Here is a 15,073-nt window from a genome sequence, read left to right as displayed (position 1 = left end):
ATCTGGGGTTCCACTTGGGTCACGGGCAGGTGCGTCCCTAAATTGAAAAGACAGTAACGATTGTGACCTGCCCGAGACCCAAGAGCAAAAAGGAGGTGAGACAGTTCCTGGGACTGGCTGGCTACTATAGAAGGTTTGTCCCTAATTATTTGGCCGCCACCAGCCCACTGACAGATCGCACTAAAAAGGGACAGTGGACAAAGCAGTGTCAACAGGCGTTTACATAGGAGAAAGTTGCACTTTGTGGCAGACCGCTTTGTGGCGGACATTCACCTGATTTCTCTCTCCCTTTCATTTTACATATGGACGCTTCAGACAGGGGGCTGGGGGCGGTGCTCTCGCAGGTGGTGGAGGGGGAGTAACGGACAGTGCTGTACATTAGTTGCGAGCTTTCTCTGAGGGAGTCTAAGTACAGCACCATTGATAAAGAGTGTCTTGCCATCAAGTGGGCTGTGCTCACTCTCCGGTACTACCTGTTGGAGCGTGCCTTCACCCTCTGTTCAGATCATGTCCCACTCCAATGGCTCCACCACATGAAAAATACCAACGCGTGGATCACCTGGTAGTATCTGGCTCCTCAACCATTTAAGTTCAAGGTGGTCCACAGGCCGGGGGCGCAGATGGCGGTCGCAAACATCCTCTTGAGAAATGGGGGGGATGTGGTGGGCAGGCCGGATGATGCCCCAGCCTGAGTCAAGCGGTGGGGGTATGTGGTGGCGGGGGCGTGGTCGAGCGTTCGTCTGGGGAGAGAGAAAGTGGTAAGGGTACACACCTGAGTGCTATTATGAGGGGACTCAAGGGGACACAAGATGGCGCCTAGTATGGCTGTTGCGTTGCGAGCTCCAACACAACAATGTAGTGTTTTGTTTGTTTTGTTTACAATTCTCATGTTTTTTGTCTTGGATGTTGTCTGCCATATTGTCTATGACAGACAAACAATTTTGAACATTGGTTCAGCAATTACACACCGTAAACCGGACTTCAAATTCCTCAATGCCGATCCGCTGTTTACAAACACGCAAGCGGAGCCCTTTGTCTGGGCTGCACAGCCACGGAAATGCAGGAGGAAAAGGGGAAACAGAGCCGGCTTTCTCATCAGAGTAAGACGCCATGCAAATCGACCCCCGCTACCCAGTATTCTACTGGCAAATGTTCAGTCTCTGGATAACAAGCTCTGTGAGCTGAAAGCGCGGATCTCTTTCCAACGAGAGATGAAGGACTGCTGCATTATCTGCCTTACGGAAACTTGGATGTCTGCGGAGATTCCAGACTCAGCCATTGAACCCGCGGGGTTCTCCGTGCACCGAGCGGACAGAGCGAAAGACCTCTCAGGTAAAAGCAGAGGTGGTGGTGAATGTTTTATGATCAACAAATCCTGGTGTGATCAGAGGAACATACATTCTATCAAGTCTTTCTGCTCTCCTGATCTGGAATTTCTCATGCTTCTGTGTCAACTATTCTGGCTACCGAGGGAATTCACAGCGGTCATTATCACTGCTGTGTACATCCCCCCACAAGCCGACACAGACTGGGCACTCAAGGAACTGTATAGGATTATAAGCATGCAGGAAACCGCACACCCTGTGGCCACGTTCATTGTGACCGGGGACTTTAATAAAGCCAGTTTCAAATCAGTCACACCAAAATACCACCAGCACATTAGTTTCAACATACGAGGGGACCGGGTTTTGGACCATTGCTACTCTCCCTTCCGGGATGGCTACAAATCCCTCCCCCGCCCACCATTTGGCAAATCGGACCACTCTTCCATTCTGCTTCTGCCCGCTTACAGGCAGAAACTGAAACAGGAAGCACCCACCCTCAGAACGATCCAGTGCTGGTCGGACCAGTCAGAGTCTACGCTACAAGACTGTTTTGATCACACAGACGGGGAGATGTTCCGGTCCGCCTCTGATGACGACATCGAGCTTTATGCTGATAGCATAATGTGTTTCATCAGAAAGTGCGTAGAGGACGTCGTTCCGACCAGAACAACGCGGATCTATCCGAACCAGAAGCCATGGGTTAATAGCAATGTTCGCGTGGCACTTAATGCGCGGATCTCCGCTTTTAATTCCGGGAACGTGTAGGAGCATAAACAAGCCAGTTATGCCCTCCGAAAAAGAGAACAGCAAAATGCCAGTACAGGAACAAGTTTGAAGGACAATTTAACACCACCAACTCTAGGAGCATGTGGCAGGGAATTAACATCATCACAGACTTTAAAGGGAATAAAAACTCCGCCATGAACACCGCTGCCTCTCTCCCGGATGAGCTAAATACTTTTTATGCTTGTTTTGAGGGAAATAACACCACCCTTGCGGAGAGAGCTCTCGCGGCCGAAGCTACAGAGGTTAGTTCACTCTCCATCTCTGTAGCGGATGTAACCCGATCCTTCCAATGGGTGAATATCCGCAAAGTCGCGGGTCCAGATGGCATTCCAGGCCGCGTCAGAGCATGCACGAACCAGCTGGCTGGTGTTTTTACGGACATTTTCAACCTTTCCCTCTCTTTGTCTGTAGTCTCCACATGCTTTAAAACGTCCACCATTGTGCCTGTTCCAAAGCAATCAAAAATCACTTGCTTAAATGACTGGCGTCCTGTTGCTCTGACCCCCATCATCAGCAAATGCTTTGAGAGACTAATCAGAGATTACATCTGCTCTGTGCTGCCTCTCTCTCTAGACCCATTGCAGTTTGTTTACCGCAACAACCGCTCCACTGATGATGCCATTGCATCTACAATACACACTGCTCTCTCCCACCTGGAAAAAAAGAACACTTATGTGAGAATGTTGTTTGTAGACTACAGCTCAGCATTCAACACCATAGTGCCCTCCAAGCTTGATGAGAAACTCCGGGCTCTGGGCTTAAACAGCTCGCTGTGCAGCTGGATCCTGGACTTCCTGTCAAGCAGACGCCAGGTGGTTAGAATAGGCAGCAACTTCTCCTCATCACTGACCCTCAACACTGGAGCCCCGCAGGGCTGTGTTCTCAGCCCACTCTTGTATTCCTTGTACACACATGACTGTGTGGCAATACATAGCTCCAATGCCATCATTAAGTTTGCTGATGACACGACGGTGGTAGGTCTGATCACTGACAATGATGAAACAGCCTACAGAGAGGAGGTGCACACTCTGACACACTGGTGTCAGGAGCACAACCTCTCCCTCAACGTCAGTAAGCAAAGGAGCTTGTGGTGGACTTCAGAAGAAAAGACAGAGAACACAGTCCCATCACCATCAATGGAGCACCAGTGGAGAGAGTCAGCAGCTTCAAGTTCCTCGGTGTCCACATCACTGAGGAACTCACATGGTCCATCCAAACTGAAGTCGTTGTGAAGAAGGCTCATCAGCGCCTCTTCTTCCTGAGATGGCTGAGGAAGTTTGGAATGAACCGCCACATCCTCACACGGTTCTACACCTGCACTGTAGAGAGCATCCTGACTGGCTGCATCTCCGCCTGGTACGGCAATAGCACAGCCCATAACCACAAAGCACTGCAAAGTGTGGTGCAAATTGCCAGACACATCATCGGAGGTGAGCTTCCCTCCCTCCAGGACATATATACAAGGCGGTGTGTGAAAAAAGCTCGGAGGATCATCAGAGACTCCGGCCACCCGAGCCATGGGCTGTTCTCACTGCTACCATCAGGCAGGCGATATCGCAGCATCAGGACCCACACCAGCCAACTCCATGATAGCTTCTTCCCCCAAGCAATCAGACTTCTGTCCCACGATCAAAATACATCAGCACTGCACTTTATTACTCTTACTCTTATATCTCACACCGGACTGTCATAAATTATATTATTATTATATTATATTCTCTCTTAACAACTTACTATCAACCGACAGCCTGAATGTCAATACAGTACAATACAACCTACTGTACATTCTATATATACTATATATACTTTTTTTTTAATTGAATAATGTGTATCAATATTGTGTGTTGTATACTGTACAGTGTATGTTATTATTTGTATATTGTTGAGTGTAATTATGTGTATAACAGATGTTTAAATTGTGTTGTGTTAATTTGATGTTATTGTAAATTGGTATATGTCTCATCACTGTCACGTCTGCTATGTTGATCGGAACTGCACCCAAGAATTTCACACACCATTGCACTTGTGTATATGGCTGTGTGACAATAAAAGTGATTTGATTTGATTGATTTATTATATCTAACACCTGTTTCTGATTGCAGTAAGCACTGGGGAGAGCGATAAAAAGAGGGACCACACCAGAGACGAGGAGAGAGAGCTGAGCTTCAGAACCGTGTGTGTGTTTAAAGAACTGTTCTGCTGAAAAGCGAGTTGTTTGTTTGAGTGTATAAATAAATCTAACATTTGAGTTTGAAGTTCCCCGTCCTCCGCTTCCTCCTTCTAAGAGTGAAAGAGATCCGTTACACCGTGGTAATAAGCATACAATGTACATGTTTCTAAATGTGTGTGAACACGTCTGAGCTGTCCTTCCTATTACTTCCTATTACTCTCTCCTGTTTCTATCGCAGGCTTAAACACAGCGTCTCCTCATCTTTATTGCAGGCTTAAACACTGGGTGTCCTTTTAACTGCTGCAGGTGTCTTTTTAGCCTTGTATGCTAATGTAGCAATCTGTCTTTCTACTTGCGAGCACTTGAAGGGGATGTGAGGAGGCTTGATTACCCAGAATTCAGCAAAAGTTCAAAGTCATAGTGTAGCTGAACTCAAACTCTGCCAGCATTCCTTATACAGCTGTGTCAATGAATGCAGTGAGAAACAAGCTGTGGTCCGCTGTAAATCATAACTGTGAGAATAGCTGCTGCATCATCCGTCTCGTGGTCTGAAGCCTGACTGTACCACACCACATCCTAAAGGACAGAGTCATTGTACACTCATTTATCCACTTCTCATCCTGCCTGCTTGTTTCCTTTATGCTTAAACTACACAGATCATACCCACTAGCTCTTGGAAGATGGAATACAGTAATAGAACAATGGAGATGCAGCTATTTTAGAATTAAACTTGTCGTCCAGGTATGAAACATGCTGTAAAAAAAAATAACTTTGTTCAAAACTTTTCCAAAATACTGTGTTATATTTATATTATTGTCCGGAGCATTTTAGATCAGTGATGGGTTCATGGACAGAAGGAAATAAAAACAATGCTAAATGTGATAGCAAAATAAATACGCTTATCAACTTTCAAAACACTTTCATCCTCTCACAGTTCACGGTAATAATAATACATTTCAATGAGCAGATTGAGCACGTCTACATGCACGATCTTATGCCGATCATGCTTAATAAGCCAACAAAGTGTGTGGTCATGTAAACAGCTAAAACGGTTTTCTTTATTGGAGTAAGGTTATAAGCGGTTTAAGCACAATGAACGACACACATAGATTTTTGTCCATTTTCCATTTGTGTTGTATGTAAACACCTTTACCGGCATTCTTACAGGCTTATCCAATGTGTGCAATTGTTATGCACATGCCTGTTTACGCTTTGATGTCAAAAGCAGCGAACAGCCTGATGATTTCAAGTCTCACGTAAACACTTCTTTTTTTACGTTGTCTGATTTTTTGAATAAGCTGATTTTTGGTAACTGCACACTTAATGTTTGATTTTCTGACATTTTTTATTTACTTTTGTATGATAAACTATTTTGGTTCTGTGATGGATTGCCATTTGTACATGTAAAATCTGGGCCCTGAAGCAATGCCAGTTGAGAACCACTGATTTAGATATATAGTATGTGTGTGGACTACATTAAAAGTCATGTTTCTTTTTGTATTTGAATCTTTTGGTTGTCACACTTTACGTTGTATTAGACAGCCCCAGATATATCAGATAAATGCACAGAGACTCCATGGCAACATGTGCAAAGTTTTCAGATCTTACAGTAATCTACAATAATATGGCAGAGTCAATATTTATAGAAAGCCTGCATTAATGGCAAAAAGTAACTCAAAGAGCGAGTATGGAAGGCTAGGCTCAAAGACAGGACACATCTTTTAACTTTGAGCATCACTAGCATGTCAAACATGTCTCCTTTTTTAATACTTAGTGTTGGGTTTAATGAAGTTTGTGTTCAAACTTTCTTGGGAGGTTGGGAGGGAGATGGCAGAGATTCTAGAGATTCAGTTTGATGGCTGAGAGTCCTTGATGTTATTGATTAGAGATACATATCAAAGTAGAATTTTGAATACCGTCTTTGTATGGAGACAGATAAATATTTTATCACTTAACTTTTGAGATTAACAATGTCTATAGTCTAGACATATTGGCTGACATGAAATGAGACATTTGTTTTTCTGACTAGAAGAATGTCTTTCAAGAGAGTTGAATTGTATTTGTACTTTTATTATTTTCACGACACACAAGATAGGCTTCCTTATTAGACTAAATACTTAGATTATGGCATTGGATGCACGCTTTACTCTATGTAAGATCAGGGGCGTAGCAGTCATTTTAAAAGTGGGTGGGGGGGGGAGAACACAGCTGTCAGTAGGTGGCTTGCACAGACCCAACACTTACAGTGCAGTATTAATATTTTACAGTATATATAATATATAAGTATGACATAAGTGTTATATTAATATATACATATTATATACTTTTAATATTTTTTAGTCTTTTAAAGACTCAAGTATTGTAAAATAATTGCGAAATTAGCTGCAAAAATAAAGGGCATCTTGTGGAGCACTTGTTTCTGTTTCACACAAGACAATAAAAGACTGAGCACAAGCTGGTCCTGAATAAATTATTAAATCAATTACAATAATGACATTTGTGCAAAGTGCACAATTTTATTTTTATTCTGTGCTTGTGCATTGTGGGATTTAAATGTATCCAAGTGGCTCAAGTGTTATGACTACATTCACAAAAATTCATTCAGATCCATTTAATGATTCATTCTGTGACCATTTCTGGTAATGCCAGGTGGTGACAAATGAGTGTCTTGTATGAAATGAGTTAGTCACTGAATCAACGATCAAAAGAAAATCTTAATCCTTTAAAATTTTATGTCTACAGACCTACAAAGAGAATTTAGGAGAGGTTTTAAGCATTATAAGAACAAAGCAAATCTATCATTTCCCTACAGTTTTTGAGCTGCTGAGCATGACTGTTATCAAAAGAAAACAATAATAGTCTTATAATAATTATAATGAGTTTCAATAACATCCGTACACTTTCATGTATAAAAAAGCGTCTACATATCTACTGACTTCAGTAAAATGTATGTGTTCTAAGAACACAGCAGATCTATCTTTTTTCCTACAGTTTGTCAACTGCACACCAACATAGAGGTAAAAAAACAGGAGCTGATGTTAAAAATAGCTTTAAATATTTAACACAGATCTAGTAAACTACTTAAATTGGCAAAAACAACCGATCAAACTATTACCTCATAAACATAATGTAAAAAGCATAACTTAATGAAGACTAGGGTGCTGATATAAACACTTACAATGTGTGCTTAAAAGAAGGGTTGTCCTTGTCCTTTTTTTTTTTAATTTGCAGTGCATTTCACATTATGCTGTCAATCAAGAATGATATGCCAATAAATAACTCTCATTTATGTGTTCCTCATCTCTAGATTATTCATTTAGATCAACATCAATGCGGGTAAAAAAAAACATGGATAAATGAGCATTGTTGAAAGCAACTTTGTAGAAATGAACGGAGCCGTGTTGATTAGACTGTCTGACTGACAGCCTATTATGTAGGGTTGTTTCAGCTCATGAAACTCACCTGTGATTGACTGGATGGTTGCTCAATCAGCCCAAAGTAACAAAACGCAAGGAATACTGTATACAAATCCACCATTTGGACTGGATATGGGTTTAGCTTGAAAAAGTGCAGGGGACAACTAAAAAATAGATACAGTTTATGTCTAGCAATGTATATTTATATGCTGCAAAATAAATATATATATATATATATATATATATATATATATATATTTCTTTCTTTTGTTTTTTCAATAAATGTTACATTTTTTTAAATGTTTTTTATCATGCCTAATAAATTCATAAACACACATAGGATGTTGTGATTTTGCAGCACTGGCCCGATAGGTCAAGTGACAGTTCTGTTAGCTGGCCTGGATCTCTCTCACACTGGCCCCCGTCATTCTTATTGTAGAGCCCTAAAACATTCATAATGATAACTTCATCAGCATCAGCTAGAAGTCTGATGGTTTCAAAAGGCTACTATACAGCACACGTTGCCAACACCCACAATAAATTGCAAGCTCAAACTTTATCCATAAGGCTGCCCAAATATTGTCAGTATTGAGTGAGTCATAACAGTAATGTCAAAATGGTAACTAACTCAAAACTGCCACTAAAACATTAGTGCAAATGGCTCATATTACCCAGACTGGTGGTCTAACCATTCAGCGCTTTATGCTGTAACTAGCACCCAGAGAGCAGGGCCCCAGTAGCAGAACCTGCAGAAGCCCACAATTTAATGTGCCATTAAACAGCCTATTATAGGCTCTTCAGAAAAATTACAGTCTTTTCAGCAAAAAAATTAAAAAATGAATAAATAAGCAAAACCATTTCTGAAATAGCAACACTGTAGATGAAAATGTACAAAAAAATATTTTGGAACCAAAAATAAAATTGCAATTAATAAATTGTGTACATTTATAATAGTTAAAACATGTGCAACAACTTGCCCCAATAAAAATGACAATTTTTATGAATAATACCTTTGTCTTGAAAACAAATCTCAACCTTTCATTTAAAATCTACCTTCATTATATAGGTGGCCCTGGCCTAAATGTATGTTAGTGTAGTTTAATTATGTTTACTTGTTTATCCAGCAGCTATAGCAGAAATGTGATGACACTGCAAATTTGTTTGAAGGATAGAGTTCACTAAAATAATAATAATAATAATAATAATAATAATAATAATAATAACCACCATTAAACCACCATACAATACCACTGTTAGAGAAAACACACATTTGTGCAATTGGGTATTTTTACTCAAAACCTTATGACAACTACCCTCTGTGACAACTAGCCCCGGTCTCCACTATCCGTGTAGCCTCTCTCGCCAGTAAACAAGTATGTATAGGCTAATGAACTACTCAGCTCAGACATAACGTAAAGTTGTCACAGACATCTAGTAAAGTACATGGCCAAAAATAATAATCTCGTATCTGTTGCTCTTGTAAGCAATAGCCACGTCTTTAAGCCCTGTTTAACAATCCTTCAGCACAATGACCCTCCAGCATATTTACTTCCGCATTCTTGACGAGAAACACTCTCATGCATGAATGTTTCGGAATTAGACCACGATCACTTTCAGAACTTCATATGCAATGAGTCTCTACTAAAGCTATTCAAACGATGCCGACAGCTTCTATGCGTTCGTTAAAATGTTTCTGCAGTAGGGTAAACGAGAAAAAGTTATCCCCCTCCTTTCTAGTGCAATCCCACGCCCTCCATTTCAATGGTACAGCTCGATTCTCTTACTGCAGAAGAACATATAGTTGTCAAATTCAGTTCATCTCGAGCGCAAAAACAACACTGCATTATCGCGGGCCTGCGATCAAACCCGCATCGTCGGTTTCAGTGCGGGGTGCCGCCCCTCGAAAGCTTTAATAGTTCTCTTACCTCGCTTTCTAAGAATCACTGAGTTTCAAATCCCCACTTAAAGTGAAACTTCTGTTTCCCAAATCTGGGAAAGTAACAGGCAGTGACGTCAGAGGGCTAAATTCCAACAGCAAACACACACACACACACACACGGACTGTTCAGAAAATTGCCCATGTATGGCAGTCTCGGCCAGCACTCATGCAATATCTCTTCCTCATAACGGGTGTATTTATATTATTGTGTAAACAGTGTAATAACATTGATTATTTCTTATGTGTTGTGTGGAAATGGTTAAGCCATTTGTTAAGGCCTGGACATTGTGTCCTTTGTGGAAAAGTTCTGCAATATTCACATTTAAGGGATTAATGTTACAAAAATTTTAACTATAAAATACAATTAAATGCTAATTATGATTCATTTGTCATTTGGCTTACTGTGGCCTGAAGGACATTCTGTGATCTGACTGTGGGCTGACTAAAGGAAAAAATGTCAATATGGTTTGACTGAATCTATACACCGATCAGCCACAACATTAAAACCACCTGCCTAATATTGTGTAGGCCCACCTCGTGCCATCAAAACAGCACCAATTCGCATCTCAGAATAGCATTCTGAGATGCTATTCTTCTCATCACAATTGTACAGAGCGGTTTTCTGAGTTCCCATAGACTTTGTCAGTTTGAACCAGTCTGGCTATTCTCTGTTGACCTCTCTCATCAACAAGATGTTTCTGTCTACAGAACTGCCGCTCACTGGATGTTTTTTGTTTCTGGTACCATTCGGAGTAAATTCTAGAGACTGTTGTGTGTGAAAATCCCAGAAGATCAGCAGTTGCAGAAATACTCAAACCAGCCCATCTGGCACCAACAATCATGCCACGGTCCCAATCACTGAGATCACATTTTTTTCCCTATTCTGATGGTTGATGTGAACATTAATTGAAGCTCCTGACCCATATCTGCATGATTTTATGCACTGCACTGCAGCCATATGATTGGCTGATTAGATAATCACATGGATGATTGTAGGTGCCAGATGGGCTGGTTTGAGTATTTCTGTAACTGCTGATCTTCTGGGATTTTCACGCACAACAGTCTCTAGAATTTACTCAGAATGATGCCAGAAACTAAAAAACATCCAGTGAGTGGCAGTTCTGCGGACGGAAATGCCTTGTTGATGAGAGAGGTCAACAGAGAATGGCTAGACTGGTTCAAACTGACAAAGTCTACGGTAACTCAGATAACAGCTCTGTACAATTGTGGTAAGAAGAATAGCATCTCAGAATGCTATACTGAGATGCGGGTTGGCACTGTTTTGGTGGCATGAGGGGGACCTACACAATATTAGGCATGAGGTTTTAATTTTGTGACTGATCGGTGTTTATTTAATAAGTATTGTATTATAATATATAGCCTATTTGGCTATTGCTTTGTGGGTAATCCATGTAGAAAACATCAAGCAGCACCTCTGAGATTAAAGTGATAAGTTTGCAAATGAAAATTCTTGCATTTCTCACCATCATCTCATTTCAAACCTGAATTACTTTTTAGCGTGGAACAGATAAAAAAAAATGTTGATGAATGTGCTGGCCGCTTTTTTCCATGCAATTACAATGAATGTGGACTCGAGGATTCAAGCATCAAAGCATTATAAAAGTGGTCCATATCAGTAAATAATGACTTTGGTCTGTTTCTTGCACAAAGCTATCATATGACTTCAGAAGACTTGGAATATGGTACGCAAGTAGAGACTAATTTTACGATACTTTGTTGTGCTTTTGGGTCCTTTTTGAAGCTTGAAAGCTCCCTATTCAGTAAAACGTGTGGAAAAAGCAACCAGTACATTCTGCATAATTTCTCCTTTTGTGTTTCACAGAATAAAGTCATATTCCTTCAGTTTCAGAAATATTATTATGATAATGTAGACAAACATTGTTTATTTTAAGTGCAATGTAATGGAGTTGTTAGAGCAACTAAATCATTTAGTTGTTAATGCATTTTTACAAAAGAGCACAGCATGCTCACTCATCAACCAAAAATAATAGTAATTTAGACGTGTGTGCGTAATAGTAATTCAATAATATACATCACTGATAAGCCGCTGAACTGTTTAGACTAATCTCCTTTCACACCTCTCTCGCTATAGGACACTTGACTCTCTGTCAGATGCAGTCTGCCCTTCAAAACCCGCCAACACTCAACCACATGCTGTTGTTTGCATTCAAATGAGAAAGTTTGCATGATCAAGTGTCGATGCAAAGATCATAGCAGAGCTCCAGTTCTACATTTTGATTTCTGTGTGCTAGGGAATGTACCACAATAGCTTTGAATGATGATGACAGTGGTGTGCACCCTCGCTAAAGGTAACAGTTTGAGATAAACCTCATCCTCATCTGAATAGCATGGTTCATTCGAACTTTTGCCAGAATAGTTTCAATGTAGTAATTTTAAGTCCTACAAAAGATAAACAAGGCCAGGCCATAGAATGGGACTTTGGTGCAACTAAGGGGGTTTTGTGGCTGTGACAGAATCATAAATTTGGTTTGATTTTTATGAGGGTCTCCTGGTTGTCTATAGAAATGGCTTTTTGGTGAATGAAAATAGACTTGTGTTACACCACAATGCAACTTCGAGTTAAGAAGGAGGGAGAGGCAGTGTTGGCGCAAAGAGGTGAAAGTCTCGCCACAAAATATACACCAAATTCTCATAGTGTAAATTCAGGGAATTCAGTTAAGGGAATTGTTCACCCAAAAACGAAAATTCTGTCATTTTCTCACTCGCATATCGTACCAAACCCATTTTACTTTTTTTATTCTGCGCAACACAAAATGATGTATTTTAAAGAATGTTGCAGTAGCTCATTTCCATACAATAGCAGTTTAAAGTGACTCCCTTTAAAGCTTACAAAAGCACCCTATAGTGTTAAAAAAAGTAGTCCATGAAGTTTGATGTTTATTGACATGGTATATTTGATTTGGGCTCTGTATACAATACATGAGTGTAACAGTATAAGGACGGGCAAGGAGGATGTGGGAACCGGCTGAACAGTAAACAAACTTTGATTTAAATGAATTTAAAACAACATAAAACATAAAGACACAGACACACATGCAACATGGCCACATGCATCTCTCTCTCTCTCGAACCGGCGTCTCCAGCTGCCCCTTATCTCGCTCTCCCACTAATCAGCTGATTCAGCACCGGCTGTGTTCCATCACGGCCCGGCCACGCCCTCCTCCTCATCACGCTCCTCCCCCGCCCGATTCAGGCCGGGGCTCCACCGGTCTGACCAACCCCTGTGAGCCGGTGGCCCACCCCGCCTCCTGTGAACCTGTGGGGAGAGACGAGGGGAGGCATGGGGAGAGCGAAAGGGTGAGTGGAGTCACAGAGAGAGAGAGAGGAGAGAGAGAAGAACTTGCTCGCCGGCTCCCGGACGCGCTGTCGCCCGGTCCTCATCCGCTCCTCTGGCCTCTGGCGGACGGAACCACTCCTCCCCTTCTTGGCAGACAGCCACGGTTCCTCCAGCTCTTGGCGGCCGGCAGCGACCCCTCCGTCCCCAGGCAGACGGCCATGGCTGCTCCGCTGGTAGATGGCAGCTGCGAGGACTCCGCGACAACGCATCCCTCCTCCTTCCCGGGTTTCGGCACCAATGTAACAGTATAAATGATGGGAAAGGCGGAGGCGGGAACCGGACAAACCATCAAAGTAATATTTAATGAAAACTTAAACAAAAAGACACAAACATAAGCACACACACGGCAGCTGCATGTGGCTCTCTCTCTCTCGAACTGCCAAATCCGGCTCTTCTTTATCCCTCTCCTTGGCTTTTTAGCCCGATTGGGGCCCGGGCGTGTGCACTCACCCCGCCCCACCCTCCTCCTCGTCACAATGAGTTAATCAATGATCTGATTTGTTTTGAGAGTGAATAATAACTCAAATTTCAGACTGTTCATCATATAAAGTGATTGTATATCTTAAGAAGACTTGGAATATGATGCATGAAGTCACATGGATGACTCTGACATTTATTTAGAGTTTTTTTTAAGTATTAAAGTGAGTCACTATCAACTGCTTTTGTTTGGAAATCAGTGATCGATCGCAACATTCTTTCAAAAATTTCGTTTTATGTTCCGCAGAAGAAAGAAATTCACAGCATCACAGTAAATAGTGACAAAATTGCCATTATTCAAATCAGCATTGTTTCTATTTTGCCTATTTTGGCCATGAAGACACTGTTCTCTCTTCACCAATAATCAAATCCTGAGTTTAACTGTAATAAAACTTTTTGATTTAAGGACAGAAATATTGTCAGATATGGGTAAGATGGCCTGATATTTCTTGCATTCAGAAAGTGGAAGTACAGTCGCTGGGGGTCCTTATCTGTCTCTTCATCAAAGTGATAAATATTTACACTTGAATTCATGATATTCACATATAAAGTGCACAGTATTTGACATGCTGATGAATTTTAGTAGATACAGTATTAAAATATAACCATACAAAAATATTATGTTTAAAAACAGTTCAGTGTAAATGGCAAGGAATATAAACAGAGATGGTATAGTGTACAGTGGTAATGAAGTATAAATGATAAGAGACCATCACAGTGCAAATGACTAGTCTATATGTAACTAGTCTATGTGAGTAAACACTTAGCGATAGTTTGGGGATGAATTTGTCCTCACAAGTAAGTAGAAAAAAAGAGTCATGTCTTGACATTTGGGGATATCTTCATTTGAAAAAAAAAAAAAAAAAAATTCATAAATGACAAATATTGTTTGCAATTCTAAAAGAAACGCTAAAAAGTTTCCTTTTAGGGGTAGGATCAGGGTGTGAATTATAGTAATTAAAATTAGCTTTATATAAAAAAAAATAGAAGTTCCCTTTATATGTCCCATTTAGATTTAGCCAAATGTGCGTTTGTGGGGTAGGTGTGTATGAGTTCAGTGATGATGACTATAAGTGAAGTCTAATAAGATGCTGCTCTGACTTGAAACACTATGTCGACTCTTTTCAGAGGTTGTCTACAACTGATTAACTTGTGCTTCAAGCACTTTGTAAACTGTTTTGCACGCCACGCATGAAAAACAGAGGCAGCGAGAACAACACCAGAAGATCAAGCGCTGAGATAAATCAGATGATTGTGCGTTGTTTTGCCATGACTGGTTCTGCATCCCCTGGTGTACAGGTTCCAGGGCACATTGGAAAGGTAATCTCATTTGTACTGTGTGACAGCTTATTTGCAACTTTGCTTACTGGCAATTTTCTAATGGGCCCCATGAGTAGAGTCTGGCACTCTCTCCCCTTCTTCATCTCTCTCTCGCTCTCATGAATTTGATCAAAAGACACTCTAAAACAAATCTTAAAACAATTACCTTTGCCCCAGCATAAAATCCCTGTTTTCCAGCTGTCAATAAACCACCAACCTATGAGTCAATTTAAAGGGATAGTTCAGCCACACTTCTCCTTT

The 15,073-nt window shown here is 41.0% G+C and overlaps 1 protein-coding gene across 2 annotated transcripts in view; it reads right to left on the bottom strand.

Moving 5' to 3' along the window:
• The window catches only part of LOC127449647 (lipoma-preferred partner homolog), a 297,225-nt gene extending 287,437 nt beyond the window's left edge, over positions 1–9,788 (bottom strand). For both annotated transcript variants that reach the window (XM_051713194.1, XM_051713195.1), the window contains exon 1: positions 9,623–9,788. The gene's annotated coding sequence lies outside the window, so the exon portion shown is untranslated. The remainder of the gene's footprint in view (positions 1–9,622) is intronic.
• Between the last annotated feature and the right edge of the window lie 5,285 nt (positions 9,789–15,073).

The sequence above is a fragment of the Myxocyprinus asiaticus genome, chromosome 12 (assembly GCF_019703515.2).
Source record: "Myxocyprinus asiaticus isolate MX2 ecotype Aquarium Trade chromosome 12, UBuf_Myxa_2, whole genome shotgun sequence".
In the NCBI taxonomy this organism is placed as follows: Eukaryota; Metazoa; Chordata; class Actinopteri; order Cypriniformes; family Catostomidae; genus Myxocyprinus; species Myxocyprinus asiaticus.
Note: the sequence above shows the minus strand (reverse complement) of the source record. Positions and strands in the feature narration are given on the sequence as shown.